The sequence below is a fragment of the Triticum aestivum genome, chromosome 3D (assembly GCF_018294505.1).
Source record: "Triticum aestivum cultivar Chinese Spring chromosome 3D, IWGSC CS RefSeq v2.1, whole genome shotgun sequence".
NCBI lineage: Eukaryota > Viridiplantae > Streptophyta > Magnoliopsida > Poales > Poaceae > Triticum > Triticum aestivum.
In genome coordinates, this window is record NC_057802.1 from 207812495 (window position 1) to 207830380 (window position 17886).

At 44.9% G+C, this 17886-nt stretch overlaps 1 long non-coding RNA gene across 1 annotated transcript; it reads left to right on the plus strand.

The window, feature by feature from the left end:
* Nucleotides 1-4268: 4268 nt before the first annotated feature.
* Nucleotides 4269-6084, plus strand: LOC123078246 (uncharacterized). Its single transcript, XR_006437211.1, has 5 exons — nt 4269-4655; nt 4780-5118; nt 5186-5282; nt 5363-5484; nt 5564-6084. It is a non-coding gene; the product is annotated as an uncharacterized lncRNA (long non-coding RNA).
* The last annotated feature ends 11802 nt before the right edge of the window (nt 6085-17886 follow it).

A 17886-nucleotide genomic window follows, 5' to 3' on the forward strand; every position in this document is an offset into this window, starting at 1 on the left:
CCAACCCTTTATCCTAAGAATTCATCCCTCTAATGTTCCAGTTAAGAATATTCCAACTTCTATTTGTGTTATTCATGGATACATAGATGTATGCTGCACCAGAAATCAAGCAGCAGCACTTGATCAACAATTAATAGTAAGAAAAGATCACAAAGGACCCTAAGCCACAACACATGACAAGACCGGCAACACGTCCAAAAGCCATACATCACAGAAGTTCCATTAAGATAGCACATCTCTAGATGAAATAGTTGATTAAAGTACCAGCATCCAAGGATTACACCATAAAAAGAGCTATCCAAAAGAGAACATGGGGATCCAACCAAACTACCCCCAACCACTTTTCCAACTGAGGCCAGCTATCATCATGTAGATGTGGAAGTGTTTTCCTCTCCATTAGCCAAGGGCACCTTGACCAACTCCTCATCAAGCCTTCTTCTTGGCTTCTTGGCCAGCTTGTCCTCCAGCTCCCTCTCAGCAACCTAACAGAAAGAGGAAGTGAGGTTTTTAACAACTGATTTTTGAATAACAGGAGGGACAACATTACAAGGTAGACACCTATTATTTGAGCAGGAGTTTCTTTTGTATCCATCATTATCTTTCTTAATTCTGTCACTCCTCCTTACCTCTGTTTCCACTAGGGAAGTTTTTCCACTCCTTCTCTTCCTTAGGTTGTCAGGGCCAAAAGGCTGCAGTAAAGCCTGGGATTCCACATCTTGCATATTGGAAGGCACTCCAATATTCTCCTTGTCCTTATCCTTGGCAAGCTGTTCCTCTAGGACAATGGCCTGACAAATAGGAGCATGTGAAGCAGGACACTTATCAGGTATATGAAACAGTATAGCTTGTTCCATGTTCTCCACAGCAGAGAAAAGTTCCCACATTCCAGACTTAAGCATATTGATAGTCCAATCAAACTTATCAGGAGTCAAGAGAAGGTGGACAATAAAATTAAACCAACTTACAAGAATGTTGGCAGAAAAGGAGTTTTTATTATCCACAAACTGCTCTTGGAAGTGTTTCTTCCACAGCAAGAGGCCTTCTTCAGATACAATATGATCATTATTAGCAGTTGCAGCAAGTTGTATGCATTTCAAACCAAGAAGAGAGGGTGCCTTGCTGAAATGCTCATTAATTTGATTAACCCAATTACCTTGAAGTCCAGACTGAAGATCCTCAATGTTTGTGACAGGATCAAGTCCTCCTCTGGAGGTATTGATATGATCAGGACTGCAATGAATGGCCTGATCTGAAGAAACACCAACTTGGGCAGCAAAGCAAGGTTCAGAACCTGGCACTGGATCTCCCTGAGGAAAGACAGGATCCAAACTAGTCTCCAAAGCAGAACTCATATGCAGATCAGTGGAATGAGAGCCCAAAACTTGAGATTCAGGGATAAAAGCATGAGCAGCCACCTTTACAACCCCAGAATGGTGAAAATCATCCACTTGTTGCAGCTGGTTTGCAACATCTTGAATAGGAAGGTCCTCATCATCAAATGCTGCAACCGCATTCTGCTCATGCAACAAGTTAGGCTCCTCATCATCAGATTGATATGCCTGAATGATGTTCTGAAGGCCATTAGCAACCACAATGGCAGGAGGAGGCAGAGCAACATGCTCATTATCTCTGAAAATCAAATTCCCAGCTAGCACAGGTGGCAGTAAAAGGTTTGAATTATCTCCTTCAGAGAAAGACATGTCTGAAGATAAGCTGTTGTTGCTAAAAGCAGGAAGTAACTCTTCACCATCTGCCCAAGCCATCTCTTCTTGCTGCACAGCATCCAAAATATCCTCAAGAGGTGCATTCAGGTTGTCCTGGTGTGGTATATTCCAGTTGTCATCTTGCTCCCAGTTGTCCTCATTCTGAACATCTAAAATGTTCTTGTTGAGTGCAGCATTGTGAAAGCCAGCACCAGGCTCAGCATTCTCAGGTAAGGGGTGTGGGTCCACATTGTCAGGTGGAATCGGGTCTTCATCTGCTGGCCCCCCACCAAGAAGCTCACTAGCCAAAACTTCAATGGAAGAAGACCAGCCATCTTCTTCAAACTCCTCTCCTTCAGACCATCTCATGCTTTTGGGTATTGCCAAGTTCATAACACGAGCCTTGACCACAATACGGCCCATGTGGTCATCTTCCTTGTCCCAGGAAATCATGATGAGAAGACTCACTAGTACATTATTCTCAAATTAGTTCCATTCTCATTAAAGGATGATGCTAAAGCTTGGTACAATACTCTTGCTCCTGGTTGTGTGCATAGTCCCCAGGATATGATTTATTACTTCTCTGAAAAATATTTCCCTGCTCATAAGAAACAAGCTCTTTACAAGAAATATTTAACTTTGTGCAAACTAAAGAAGAGAGTCTCCCACAAGCTTGGGGGAGGCTTTGCCAGTTACTTAATGCTTTGCCTGATCATCCTCTTAAGAAAAATGAAATACTTGATATCTTCTATAATGGACTAACCGATGCTTCTAGGGACTTCCTAAATAGTTGTGCTGGTTGTGTTTTCAGGGAATGAACTATTGGACAAGCTGAAGAATTATTGAATAATATATTGAAAAATTATGATGATTGGACTCTTCCTGAACCACCGGCTAAACCCACTCCAAAGACGAGGGGTATATTATATCTCAGTCCTGAAGATATGCAAGAGGCAAAGAAATCTATGAAGGAAAAAGGTATTAAAGCGGAGGATGTTAAAAATTTACCTCCTATTGAAGAAATACATGGGCTTGATACACCACCACTGCCTAAGGTGGTAGAGGTAAATTCTCTAATGAAGTTCAATGATAATGATAATCCTCACAATATGCATCCTAGCCAATGCCTTTATGAGTTTGAAAACTACATTAGAAAACAAGATCACTTCAATGCAAATGTTATGAAACAATTGAAATATAATTCTGATATGATTACTCGCTTGAGTGACTTGCTATTTAGAATCTCAAATGATGTTAGAGGTGTTTGGAGACATGCTTCTATGGTAGAAACTCAGTTAGAACAAGTTGCTAAATCTCAAAGAGAATTGCTTGATGAAATGAATAACAACATACATGACTTTGCTGTTAGAGTTGCAACTAGAGTAGGTAAAATGACTCAGGAACCACTTTATCCTGAGGGACACCCAAAAAGAATAGAACAAGACTCACAAAGAATTAACACTGATGCGCCTAGTCCTTGTAGAAAGAAAAAGAAGAAGAAAAATGATAGGACTTTGCATGCTTCTAGTGAACTTGAAATAGAAAAATCTCCTGATAATGATAATGAAACTTCTATCTCAGATGCTAAAACTCAGTCTGGTAATGAACATTCACCTAGTGATAATGAAAAAGGTAATGATGAGGTTCATGAAGACACTCAAACAAATGAAAAAGAACCAGACAATGATGTTGAGATAGAACCTCGAGTTGATCTTGATAACCCACAACCTAAGAATAAAAGGTATGATAAAAGAGACACTGTTGCTAGAAAACACGGTAAAGAAAGAGAACCGTGGGTTCAAAAACCTATGCCTTTTCCACCTAAGTCAACTAAAAAGAAAGATGATGAAGAATTTGAACGCTTTGCTGAAATGCTGAGGCCAGTCTTTTTGCGTACTCGCTTGACTGACATCTTGAAAATGCCTCCCTATGCAAAGTATATGAAAGACATCGTCACAAATAAGAGAAAAAAACCGAAAGCTAAAATCTCCACTATGCTTGCTAATCTTTACATAATAATAAAGGACAGAGCCTTTCATAGTTCTCCATACGTCGCCTCTTTATATCCATTGGTTTTATGTTAAACATAAAGATCGACGGCTCAGATTAAGAAATAGATCTAACAGTTTGAAAAGGAAAAAAAACATCCGCACCTCTTCCCACGGTACGACGAGAAGAAAATGAAAACAAAAGCCAACACAGTATATGAATTCAATTAGTACTTCGTCTCCATCTTCGTCTCCTAAAAGCTGCTTAGGGCATCTACAATGCAGAGATGCTTATGTAGACGCTTAAGGAAGGATTTGGGATTTTCACGACATGAAGCGCCCACCTAAGAGCCTATCCTCCAACGCAGTGAGCAATTATGAGACGCTTAGATGCTTAAAAACAAACAAAGGCCCACCTAGCGTACAGAGAATTTGGACGAAGCGCCGGGCGCGTCGTTAGGCAGCGACGCTAGGGAATAGACCGGGAATCATGCCTACGTGGCTAGAACGGACGGGAATTAGATCCTGGCACCGATCATAAGCGTCCGCGTTGGACATGCCCTTAGAATATCAACCGTGAAATCCACTCAAAGAAAAAATTCAACCGTGAAATTCACGTGCACCTCTCACAAATCCCACCCCTCTCTCACGATCACCCCTCACGCGACCTCCTCCTGTGACGCCCCTCACATAGTCGCCACCGACGCCTTACCAGCAACAACCTCGCTGATCCCTCCACACGCCGCCGCCTCCAACTCACGGTCTCCACGGGCGCCGAGATGGACGCAACCTCCCACACGCTGTCGTCTCCCTCCAGATCTGGGCTGCCATCGATCCCCTCTGCATCTAACGACATCGATTTGCCTACGTACGTGGAGGGCGGCCGGGGCCGCGTATCCCGGCCAAGGGTGTCGTGCTTGCCCAACGCCCCGGAACATCGTCTTCCACTGTAGCCCCTCCTCAGGTCACATCCGTTGCCTTCTCAATTATTGGTATCATGCTATCTGATGCATCCCTTCAGATTTTACCGCACCAAGGTGACTACACAATTTTTTGATATCTATCGGCTGACATTGGTGTTCATCCAGGAGGCAAGCGGCAGCATATACGTACATTTACTGACATTGAAGTTCATCCAGGATAGATGTAGTAGGAGTAGACCAAAGGAAATGAATGTCAACCTGAATGGATCAACGTCTGGTGTGGTCAGAGCAGTCGGCCGCGGTGGTGCTAGATGCCAGGCTATGGCCGAGGGGAACAGGCGAACAGTCAAGATGGTTCCGTCCGAGAACAAGGAAGACAGCGGGAAGGAGGCGGTACACTAATGCGATGCACGGTCTGAAAAACTGGGGGCACCGGATTGAAAGCATGACATCTGCACTGAGCCACTACCACTGCTGAACACCGACCTCAAGTTGATTTTCTTGGTACAATGCTTGCCTTCAGTTCAGCTTTCATGGTTGTTATATGCTGAACCTTTAATTTTTTCTGCAGAATCTTCAAATGGATTTGCGGGCTATAGGTCAATGCCGTCACATTGGTCAACGACAGCCGGTTCATATTTATCGATTGGCAACAAAATTCTATTGAGGTATGTTTAAGGGATGACCTTCGGACTATTGTTTGCATGTAATTCTTGGGGCATTGGTGCTGATCTCCTCACTCTTGCAGAGATGGTTTATTAGAGATTTTCGAACGCTGAAATTAGATGAAGATGTTGCTAAGACTAACACCTTGGAATGGATGTAAAAAAATATGTCCTAGAGTATAGAAGATTGTCTTCAGTGTGTCATGTAAGCTATATCTTCAGTCATCCTCAACCACTTGGAGTGGTCATTGATGTGTTCTTTTTTTTTTTGTTGAGAATTGCAGGATGTGGACCTTCTATCGCGGTTGAGGGATGAGCAGTACAAGGAAGACATGATTATCAAGACGGACATCAGGTTGTGAGGACCTTCTGAAAGTGATTGAATGGAGCAAACTCACCGAACCTGCTGCCGCTGCCAGTGCTGCCCCTCTTGGCTCCCTGAAAGGGCCTGCTTGGAAGGTGCTGGCCTCCAGAACAGCGACCTCATGCTCAAGTCCTAGCCAGCCTAGCAACAAAGAATGGAGACTCAGTATTTTTTATGCTTCAACTTGTTTGCCGCAAATGTTCAACGATGCGTTGCATTTTGGGCTTCAGTTATAACTTCTACTGACCAGAGTGTATTTGATACGCCCATGCCTATGTATTGTTGTTGCTTTGTATTTGTGTTCTCCATTATAGTGTTATGTATAATAGGAAAGCTCACCTTTTTAGTCACAAGTCGGGTAGGCATTCTGCCCGTTCATTGGGATTCAGTATCGTTCATTGAGAATAAGAACAAAACTGAATTGCTTTTTTGTTCCCCTTATTCTCCTCTGGTTGACAAATGGAAAGAACCTGAAGGAGCATGTTCCCCTTATTTGTTCCTCAGGTTGACAAAAGGAAAGAACATGAAAGAAACTAAATTGCTTGTTTGTTCGCCTTGTTTGTTCCACAGATAAAATTAAATTCGCTAACTGAACTGTACACTTTGCTTCCGTAGTTGGAAAATTTTCACCATGAATGCTGAGGAAACAACTAAAGGTATCATTGTTGGTTTGTTTACATGTCATTTTTTAGCGATGAAAAAGTCAACAATGTTGAATGATGTGCGGGGGGATCTCAAATCCATATGTTAGGCACTGCACGGTTAATGTTAACAACTACTCCCTCCGTTCCTAAATACTTGTCTTTCTAGGCATTTCAAATGACTATCACATACGGATGTATGTAGACATATTTTAGAATGTAAATTCACTCATTTTACTCCGTATGTAGTCACTTGTTGAAATGCCTAGAAAGACAAGTATTTAGGAACGGAGGGAGTAGAATATGTGTTCTGTTGCAACACACGGGAAAATAACTATTATATTGTTATTTAAAAGAATGTAATGTACCATGTTTCATTTTTTCACCACCTCTTTGTCCAACTTTTCCCGTATAATAATTAATCATCTTATAATTTACTTATCTTCTGAACCAATTCCTCTTTAATTTACTTAGAAATATCTCGTCAAAATATAAGATAAATCACAGGCAGGATTTGATAAATATTTATTACGCGGTCGCATTAATATGGATAGATAAATCACAAGCTAACCACACTAGAATATTTATATACTGTTGCAACACACAAACATTTTCTTATACCTAATATTAAAGGAAGGAAGATTTCTTAGTTCCACTTCCGTGATTTGTTTTGTAAGAAACCCCCTAATGTTTATGAAATAAACCCAAAGTCCATTTAAAGTGACAGCAAAATGATCCGTTCGTCCATTTCTTCCTAATAAAAGTCACGAGCGCACGCCATATACTGGGCTGCATAGAGGTGGGCAGGAGCCCGCTCGGTAGGATGGGCCAATTATTGCTCGGTTGGGCATGTCCGGCCCATAGCTTGGGAAATCATCTGCCCCACATTCGTCTATCACCTGCCCGTATCTTGTAGCCCCTCAAAAGTATAAACCTTCCTGTATCTTCATCTCAAAAAGAAAAAAGACTGCCTGTATCTCTTTTTCTGAAATAAATTGCCCGCATCTCTATTCAACAGTTTTCCTACATTGCATAGAGCTAGGAAATCACCGCGAGGAGTACAACCCAAATACACACGCGTTAACAAGGTATTGCCGAAGATATATAGCAATACAACGCCAGGTTGCTACTTAGGAAATAGATTCGTTAGGCCATAAGAGAGGAGTTAGCCTGCTTTGCCAGTCATGCAATACCGTGGAGCATCCATATCTATGTACAAGCATGTTTTATTTTCTTAGAGTTTTGCGGCCATTTGCAATTTACTATAGCACTTTCGTTGTCGTCGTAAGTTTAGGGGGGGAAATAAAAATAAAAATGTATTTGCTTAATTTATTTTGGTCGATCCTTTTGTTTTGGTTTGATAGCTATGGAAGAAGTACCAGCATTTTATTTTATTAGCCACATGGTGCCTGCCAACACAAAATGGCAAGGCGGGGCAGGGGAGTCAATGGAGGAGACCATCAGGAAACAAAGCTATGAGCAAGGATCTTGCGGAAGCGTTCGAGCGGACGAAACAAAATGTCTAGAGCAGAGGACGTCTATGTGCCCTACAGGTGAAATGGATTTTCACTGGTCTGACTCTGTCACACTGGATATCTTGGATGCCGTGGTGCAGGAGCTGAAGACTGGCCACTATTTCAATTTTGATTGGGGTTTCACGCTCCTCCACGCCGACACCATCCAGATAGACCCCTGTTACAAGTCGGTATGGAGATGGTGCATGCACCAAATGTTGGTGAGACATGGGTGGCGTCCACCATCATTACAAGTCTGAGAATTGCATTGGTGCTAGAGTATGATGACAAAGCTCATCGTGTTTGATTGCATTCATCGTGAATACGTGGAAAATGTGACGACCATCAGCAATGGTGACGAAGAGAATCAAATACACGGATGAGTCGCTAGGGCGTGCGAGGATTTGTTTCCCCCGTTGCAACGCACGGGCACATTTTGCTAGTTATACTTTTAAAGATGGAGTACCTAAAAAACTAGGAGATCCGGGAATACCAACTATACCTTGCTCTATCAAAAAGAATTATGTGAAAACTGCTTTGTGTGATTTAGGAGCTGGTGTTAGTGTTATGCCTTTCTCTTTATATAAAAGACTTGATTTGAATAAGCCGACACCTACTGAAATATCTTTACAAATGGCTGACAAATCAACTGCCATACCTATCGGTATTTTGTGAGGATGTGCCCGTTGTTGTTGCTAATGTTACTATTTTGACTGACTTTTTTACACTTGAGATTCCCGAGGACGACAACATGTCGATTATTCTTGGTAGACCCTTCTTGAATACTGCAGGGGCTATTATTGATTGCAATAAAATCAAGGTCACTTTTCATATCAATGGTAATGAGCATACAGTGCACTTTCCGAAGAAACAATTCCAAGTGAATGGTATTAATGTTATTGAAAAATCTCTGACAATCACTATTGGAAATTTTCAAATACCTCTACCTGCTGTCAAAAAGTAATATGAAATGCTTAATGTTGGGGACATTCATATCCCCATTGAGGTAACTTAGTGATTTACGAATGTTCTTCGGTTTCATGCTAATCGAAAGTGGTTGTTAATAAGACTTGATCAACCTTATTAATGGATCATTTTTTAGAGATACGGAGTTGATGAATTTAGTAAGCACTACCTTCTGTCCCTACTTTTTTGTTTTTATTAGTTAAATAAAATAAAATGCCATGTTTTGTCTGTTTTCTGAATTTCCCGTGCAATAAAAAATTGACCCAAAAATAAAAGTTCTCAAAATGCCCTGAAAATATTAATACGATTATTTTCTGAATTTCTGGTGCAAATAATATCAGAGGAAGGTGCACCAGGTGGGCACAACCCACCTGGGCGCGCCAGGATCCCCAGGCCGCCCTGGTGGGTTGTGGTCCCCACGTGGGCCTCCTCACTTATCTCTTCATCCCACATCATCACTTACCTCCAGAAAAAATCTCCATTGCTCTCTCTCCCATGTTCTTGCTCTCAAACCCGCGGATTTCGATCTCTTTGCTCGAAGCTCCATTTCCGAAACTGTTTCGGGGGATTGTTGCTTGCTATGTGACTCCACCATTTGTCCAATTAGTTTTTGTTTTAGTGGTTATATTTTGAATAATTAGCTACTCTTGGTGCTGCTGTAGATGAGTTTGCATGTTAAATTCATAGAGTTCTAAGTAGTTTGAATGTTTGCTATGGCCTCTATGCATCCCTATGAGTAGTTGCTATCAATTTAATAAAGTTTTGTTGACAAATTTTTGTCACCCAAAAAATTTCAGAAAATTGTACACGAACATGATGAGCCTTTTTGGAAGGAGTTCATCGAGGAGGCGATCCTCGGGGGATCTTCTAGTGACAGCTCCGCTCGTCAGTCATATGTTGAACCAAGTGAAAGTTCCACATGAGATGCTGCCACCAGAACATGCTTATGGCCTTGCGATGATTATATGGTGTGTGTGGGCATAAAGGAGGAATTTGAGCAATATGTTCACAATGCCGGTCTCGGTCCCTACCTTTCAGATAAGTGCGAACAACGCCACCTTCTCACTGAATCATTTGTCAAAGGATTTAAATTCCTTCCCCGTGAGTCTAGGGTGTCATTTATGCTTTATGATAATCCATTTACCATATCACTAGAGAATTTTGCTTACCACTACAAACTCCCGTTCTGGGGTTCACTTGACGAACCGCCAAGGGCTGAGTATCAAACATTCTTGACTAGTCTTTGTTGCGGTGAAATGAGGGGAGTGGCGCCAGGTATAATAAGGAGCATTCATTTTCCCGCAATTCGGTACTTTGCATTATTTAATGGGAAATGTATAGTAGGCAAGCAAGACTGTAGTACACTTTGTGTGCCAGACTTGAGCCTCATACGCACCGCTCTCACCGGTGAAAGGAATTATAACCTTGGAGCAATTGTTGCACGCAGACTTCAGCATAACGCTAACAGTGGCTATTTCTATGGTGGAATATATGCCACGCGTTTAGCACGAGGACTGGGTGTTTCACCCTTGCCCTTTGATCCTATCCTACCCATGCAGTATTTAGATTTTGACACGTTAAAAGGCCATAAGATCCTTAAAGGAAAGATTGACAACTTCACTTACAATCTAATGTTTAACCAAAAATCTATTGTGCACACATATTTGCCTGCGCCTGCTCCTTTTGACTATCACAGCAAAGGAAGATATTTTGTTCTTGAGAGCGAGGCCCGAGCTCACAACGCAGCAGTTGAGGCAACACGACAGGCCGAGGCATCCGCACCGAGAGCCTCCGTAAGCTACCACGCCAACTACTATCCAGGCTACTGATCGACTACCAAGTTAGGCCAAAAGCCTAAGCTTGGGGGAGTACGTGTTCTCACCGACATTACATTCATGTCCACTTATTTCTTTGTTGGTGTTGACACTTTTTAATTGTATTATCCATGCTTAGATTTATATTCTTGCTTTCTTCTTGTGTGTTTGAAAAACTTTAGAAAAACCAAAAAAATTAGTTGTAGTAGTTTACTTTCTATGCATGTTTAGTAGTAATATTAAAAAGAAAACCCAAAAAGATTTCCTTGTTCTTCTTTTGCTTGTTGGGAGCTCTCCCGTGTAAATTGTTTTTCACGTTTTTGCTTTTCCCTTTTATTTCCTTGTTCAAGAAAACCAAAAACTCCAGAAATATTTTAGTGTGTTTCTCTGAATTTATTTTCTTTTTATTCGAGTTGTACCGAGGAGAAGACCACGATGAAAATGTTGAGTGGCTCTAATATGAATAATTGTTGAACTAATAAAGAGCACATTTTACCTTGTCTTCTCCTATTGAATAAAATGTTTGCAGATTCTAGCTTAGTCCACGGCACTCTTGCACTATTATTATTTTCATATCGTTCGATCGTGCAAGTGAAAGGCAATAATGACGACATTCGATGAACTGGCCGTGGCAGAGAGAAACTGGTATGAACTCGACTTGTTCTGTTTGTGTAAATATTTTTAACCTAGTATCCATGGTTCAGCCCATTATGATTAAACATGTTTGCAATGACAATTAGAGATTATAGTTTCTCATGCCATGCATAAGTAGCTAGGACTGGATAATGATTTATCTTGGATATCAACATTGCGTTAAAATGATTGTGATGTAGTATGATGATATGGTATCCTCCTCTGAATGTTCGAGTGGCTTGACTTGGCACATGTTCATGCATGTAGTTGAATCAAAACCAACATCGCCTCTATGATATTTATGTTCATGGTGTTCATATCCTACTCATGCTAGTGTCCAATGTTACTTATGCATAATGCATGTTTATGACCGTCGTTGCTCTCTAGTTGGTCGCTTCTCAGTCTAATTGCTAGCCTTCGCCTGTACTAAGTGGGAACTCTGCTTGTACATCAAAAACCTTGAACCCAAAGTTATTCCAGATGAGTCCACCATACCTACCTATATGCAGTATTACCCTGCCGCCCTAAGTAAATTTGTGTGTGCCACCCCTAAAAACTTCAAATAAATATCCCTTTTGTGTGCCCGGATCGTTCATGGAACGACAGGAGGTGGTCGGTATCTTCCATGCTAAGCGGGTTATTCTCAGGTCGAGTGTTTATTCACTCGCCATCGCATGATAAAAGGGCGGTATTAGGGATTCCCAGTCCCGAACTCAAAAATGCAAATAATTAAACAAAACTCCTCCGGGCTAACCCGTATATTAGCATATTACTAAGATAAACAGAAGGCACTGTAGAATCATTTAGGAGGCGAGCTTGCAATCTGAATGTGGAGGGACACCGTCCTCGACAACCCAGCCCTGGCAAGCACCTTTGGCGGAACTGTGAAGAAGTTCAGCTCCTGCACGGCGACGTCGTCGGGATCCTTGCTGCTTGTCACCTTGATTTCCACCTGTCGGCGTTCTGGGAACGGGGGTCCCCAGACTTGCCTGCCTGCGGCCCACAGCGTTGTAACACCCCGCATGTAACTTGCCATATTTGTAACTCCGACTCTTGCCTTTTTCGGCTATGTGATATGTTTTTCCCTCCGTTGTCGGGTTTCGTCTTTCGTTTTGTATTTTGTCATGTCATGCATTTTTATATCATGTCATCATGTGCATTGCATTCGCATACGTGTTCGTCTCATGCATCCGAGCATTTTCCCCGTTGTCCGTTTTCCAATCCGGCGCTCCTATCTCCTCCGGTGCACCCCTCTTGTTTTCTTTCGTGTGCGTGTGTCAAACTTTCTCGGAATGGACCGAGGCTTGTCAAGTGGTCTTAATATACCACCCGGAGACTACCGGTCAAGTTTCGTTCCATTCGGAGGTCGTTTGGTACTCCATCGGTTAACCGGGCATCCGCAAAGTTCATTTGAGTGTCCAGCAAAAACCCCCTCCAAAACCAGCCCAAAACCCACCAAACTCTCTTCCATGCTCTAGGTCGTTCAATCACGATCGTGTGGGCGAAAACCGCACCTCAGTTGGAGTCTCCTAGCTCCCTCTACCTATTTATATGTGGGCATCCCGAAAACGAAACTGCAGATGAAACCCTAGAATTTTCCCTTCGCGCCACCGGACGTGTCCAGCCGCCGCCGGACAAAACGCGCCGCCGCTCCCGGCCAGTGGCATCGCGCCACATCGCCCCCGCCGCCGTCTCCGCCGCGCCAGGCCCGCCGGGCCTGGATCGGGCCCGCGGGGCCCATCCCGCCGCCGCGCGCCTCCCGCCGCCCGCCGCCGGTCGCCCTGCGCCGCCGCCTCGCTGCGCTCGTCGGCGTGCCTCGCCGCCGCCCGAGGCGCCGCCCCGCCGCCGCCGGCGCCCCTCCTCCGGCCACCCGCGGCCCGCCGCCCGAGCCCGCCGGCGTCGCCCCGCGTCTTTCCTCCGACCGCCGGCCGCCTCGCCCTCTCCTCCCGTCGCCGGAGCCGAGGCCCCATCGAGCCCCCGATCTGGATCTCTCTCTCTGCCGTGAGTTGACTTTTTCCCGTGCCCTAATTTCTTCTAAGTCCTCAGAAATCTTCAGCATGTGCCTCTGTTCCTGATGCGATAACTCCGTGCATGTAGCTCCGATTTGCACGTATAATATGTCAAATTATTCGCCTCGTGATGCTTTACATTTTGTTCAATTGCACCATGTTCATTAGAGGTCATCGTGATGCCCAAATCTTCGTTGTAAGAGGGCTAGTTGCTGTTATTCTCTGGTTCTTAGCAGAACTTGGAGATTTGTCATTTTTGTATAATTTATTCTGTGCATCTTTTGAGCATGAGCTCTACATGTGTTTTGAAGTATGCCATGCCATCTTTCCAGTGGTATAGTCCTTGTATTTTTGTGACCTCTTTGGTGACTAGCACAAGCATGCAAAGTAGGCCCCGTAATATTTCTGATTTCAGGGACTTGATGATTTCTCGAAGTCCTTGTCTGCTGTAATTTTGTTGTCATGTAAACTTGATGCTACAGAGAGATCCATGCATATTTTGGAGATGTTCAGTAAGGATGTTTTGTAGCTATAGTTGTAATTGATCCATTCCTACAATTGTTTGAAATTATAGAGTGCCATAGCATGACTCAATCTTGCTCTACTTTTGCTATAAAATATTTCTGGCAGATTCTTAACATGATATGCATTTTTGCCAAGCTTATTGTAGTTAATCCATACATGCTATGTAATTGTTCTTGCCATGGTTAGCTTCATCAACATGCCATCTTTCTGTAGGTATGCTTGGTTTGTAGTGCATTGCTCTGTAGTGAGTGCATCAAGCTCACAAAGAGGCCTACATATTAATATTTCTGCCATGCTCTGTTTTCTGCTAAGTCTGAAACCTGATAACGAAACTTGCTATCTTTACATGCTTTCCATCATATCTTCTGGTCCCTTTTGGCTTATCGTCATTAAGGGACTTTTGTCATGTGCATTTAGTAGAACACTGCCATGCCTTGTTTTTCTATGTTAAGTTCCTGTAGCATGTTGATTTCGTGCTCTGAACATTGCTACCTGATGCTGTTTTCTGCCATGTCCAGTTTTTCACCAAGTCTGTGAACCTGTAATCTTTTGCACTTTTGCCATGCTTGTTTGAGCTTGATATGTTGTGAACTAGCCGTAGCTCAGTGTTCATCTTTTGTCAAGCATCTCCTGTAGATTACTTCCATGTGATTTGTTGCTATGTTGGGGTGCTGTAGCATTGTTACTTGTTGCATTTTAAGTGCTATCATGCTGTTAATTGCAGATTAGTGTCATTTTGTTTTGCTTGCCATTTGCAAACCGTGCATCCGATTCCGGTGATCTTTATATCGATTTCGACCGAAATCACCTCATCTTTCCAGTGGCATGCTTGGTTTGCCAAGTTACTACCATGTTTATCATTTTCCTTCCGGAGCACGCATATGCATCGCATATCATATCTTGCATATCATACATGTTTTGCATCATGTTGCTTGTGCATTTCTCGTGGTTGATTGTGGTTCCGTTTGTTTGTGTTCTTGTCTTGGGTAGAGCCGGGAGACGAGTTCGTGAATGAGGAACCTGTCGAGTACGCTTACGAGGATCAAGCTTTCGACAACTCTGAGAATCTTGTAGGCAAGATGACCACCCCTCGAAATCACTTCTATCTTTGCTATGCTAGTTGTTCGCTCTATTGCCATGCTCGCTACCTATCACTTGCTATATCATGTCTCCCATTTTAGCCATGTCAGCCCTAACCATCCTTTCCTAGCAAACCGTTGTTTGGCTATGTTACCGCTTTTGCTCAGCCCCTCTTATAGCGTTGCTAGTTGCAGGTGAAGTTGAAGTTTGTTCCATGTCGGAACATGGATATGTTGGGATAACACAATATCTCTTATTTAATTAATGCATCTATATATTTGGTAGAGGGTGGAAGGCTCGGCCTTATGCCTGGTGTTTTGTTCCACTCTTGCCGCCCTAGTTACTGTTATACCGGGATTATGTTCCTTGAGTTTGCGTTCCTTACGCGGTCGGGTGATTTATGGGACCCCCTTGACAGTTCGCCTTGAATAAAACTCCTCCAGCAAGGCCCAACCTTGGTTTTACCATTTGCGACCTATACCTTTTTCCCCCGGGTTTTCTAGAGCCCGAGGGTCATCTTTATTTTAAACCCCCGGGCCAGTGTTCCTCTGAGTGCTGGTCCAAACTAGAGCCCTTTGCAGCGCCACCTTGGGGAAACTCGAGGATTGGTTTTAGTTGTACGGACTGCTCATCTGGTGTGCCCTGAGAACGAGATATGTGTAGCTCCTATCGGGATTTGTCGGCACATTCGGGCGGCTTTGCTGGTCTTGTTTTACCATTGTCGAGATGTCTTGTAAACCGGGATTCCGAGACTGATCGGGTCTTTCCGGGAGAAGGTTTATCCTTCGTTGACCGTGAGAGCTTATGATGGGCTAAGTTGGGACACCCCTGCAGGGTATTATCTTTCGAAAGCCGTGCCCGCGGTTATGAGGCAGATGGGAATTTGTTAATGTCCGGTTGTAGATAACTTGTCACTTGACCCAATTAAAATACATCAAATGCTTGTGTAGCCGTGATGGTCTCTTCTCGGCGGAGTCCGGGAAGTGAACACGGTCTGAGTTATGTATGACGTTAGTAGGTGTTCAGGATCACGTCTTGGTCATTGCTAGATGACGACCGCTCCGTTGCTTCTCTTCTCGCTCTCTCTTGCGTATGTTAGCCACCATATATGCTTTTGCCGCTGCAGCTCCACCTCTTTGCGCCATCCTTTCCTACAAGCTTAAATAGTCTTGATCTCGCGGGTGTGAGATTGCTGAGTCCCCGTGACTCACAGATTCTACCAAAACAGTTGCAGGTGCCGACGATGCCAGTGCAGATGATGGCGTCGATCTCAAGTGGGAGTTCGACGAGGAACGTGGTCGTTACTATGTGTCTTTTCCTGATGATCAGTAGTGGAGCCCAGTTGGGACGATCGGGGCTCTAGCATTTGGGGTTGTCTTATTTTCATCTGGATTTTGGCCGTAGTCGGTCTATATGATTGTATTTTGGATGATGTATGATGATATTTATGTACTGTGTGAAGTGGCGATTGTAAGCCAGCTCTTTATCCCATTCTTGTTCATTACATGGGATTGTGTGAAGATGACCCTTCTTGCGACAAAACCACTATGCGGTTATGCCTCTAAGTCGTGCCTCGACACGTGGGAGATATAGCCGCATCGTGGGCGTTACAAGTGTGGCCAAGCAGCAGGCCGTACGGCCCATCTTTGTCTACAAGGCGTCCAAGACCCTCGCGAGGGTCCAAGCCTCGCGAGGCAGACGATGCAAGACCTCCTCTGGAGTGGCCTAGCCAGGTAGGCTCACGAGGAGCGGAGATATCAAGGCGAGGCAAACCTCACGAGGCTTTCGTGACGTGACCCATGACGAACGGTACCAGGCGGGTGCCAGGCGGGCGCCAGTGCGCGCAGCGTCCCTATTTCCTCTTTGGTGCTAAGGAGGTCAGCGCAGGCGAAGAGTACCGAGGCACCAGGCAAAGGTTACCATATTGGTGCAACAAGACCAAGACCAGGAGGACGGCAAGGCGGAGGTCAGCGTGGAGCCCAAGATGGCGTCACCCCAGGGCTTTTCGCAGGCGAAGACCGCTTTTGTCAGGATAGCTTGTACTAGCTGTCCCCCTTCAAATTTGCCCGCCGTTGTTGGCTCCCTTCCCGCTCGATATTTGGGAAGAGGACCAGGGCCTCTATAAATAGGACTAGCCACCACAGTAGGAGGGGAGGGATCCGAAACTAGTTCAGATCATCCTCTACTGCACAAGCACAAGAACACCTCAACCTCAGGAGGCTGTTCTTCCCTTGTACTGTTCATCATCAGCCCAAGAGGCAATCCACCACCACCACACTGGAGTAGGGTATTACACCACAACGGTGGCCCGAACCAGTATAAACCTCGTGTCTTTCTGTGTTGCGAGTTCGTCGAGTTCGTCCGCAAGATCTTAGCGAGCTAGAGCGTAGATCGGTAGGAGGGAGAGACTTCGCGCGCACCCCAGTGTTCGAACCTTAAGGGTTTGCCGGAACCCCACATCCGACATTTGGCGTGCCAGGTAGGGGTGCGCCGGAGCTCCTCTCCACCAAGCTGCGCCCCGTGCCGCCACGCTTCGCTCCCATGGAAGGTGCGTCACCATCCTCCTCTGCGACCAACGCCAGCAGCAGGGAGTCTGGGTACCGAGCCCTGGCCCCCGCCCTGCGGCGAGTGCAGTGGCCAGCCAAGTTCAAGCCGGAGATGCCGCCGCGTTACGACGGCGCGGTAGACCTGGCGTCGTTCCTGCAGGCGTACGAGAAGGCCGTCCTCGATGCCGGAGGCGACGGCAAGATCATGGCCAACTGGTTCCCCATGGCCCTCGCCGGCGAGCCACGCGCCTGGCTGCTCAACCTCTCGGGGTCCACAGTGGCGTCCTGGGAGGAACTCCGCGACCTCTTCACCGCGCGCTACGCGGTGCCGGCGCACCACGCGGTCGCGGCGCTGCTGGGTGGCTCTCAAGCACCGCCTTCAGATCGCCACGTCAAGCCTTTCTTCTGTCAGATTGGGGCAGCCTTCAAGCGCCGGGGGACTCCGCCGGGTTGGGCTGCGCCGGAGGCCGACCTCACCTTCGATTCAGAAGACCACCCCGGCTCCACCGCCGGCT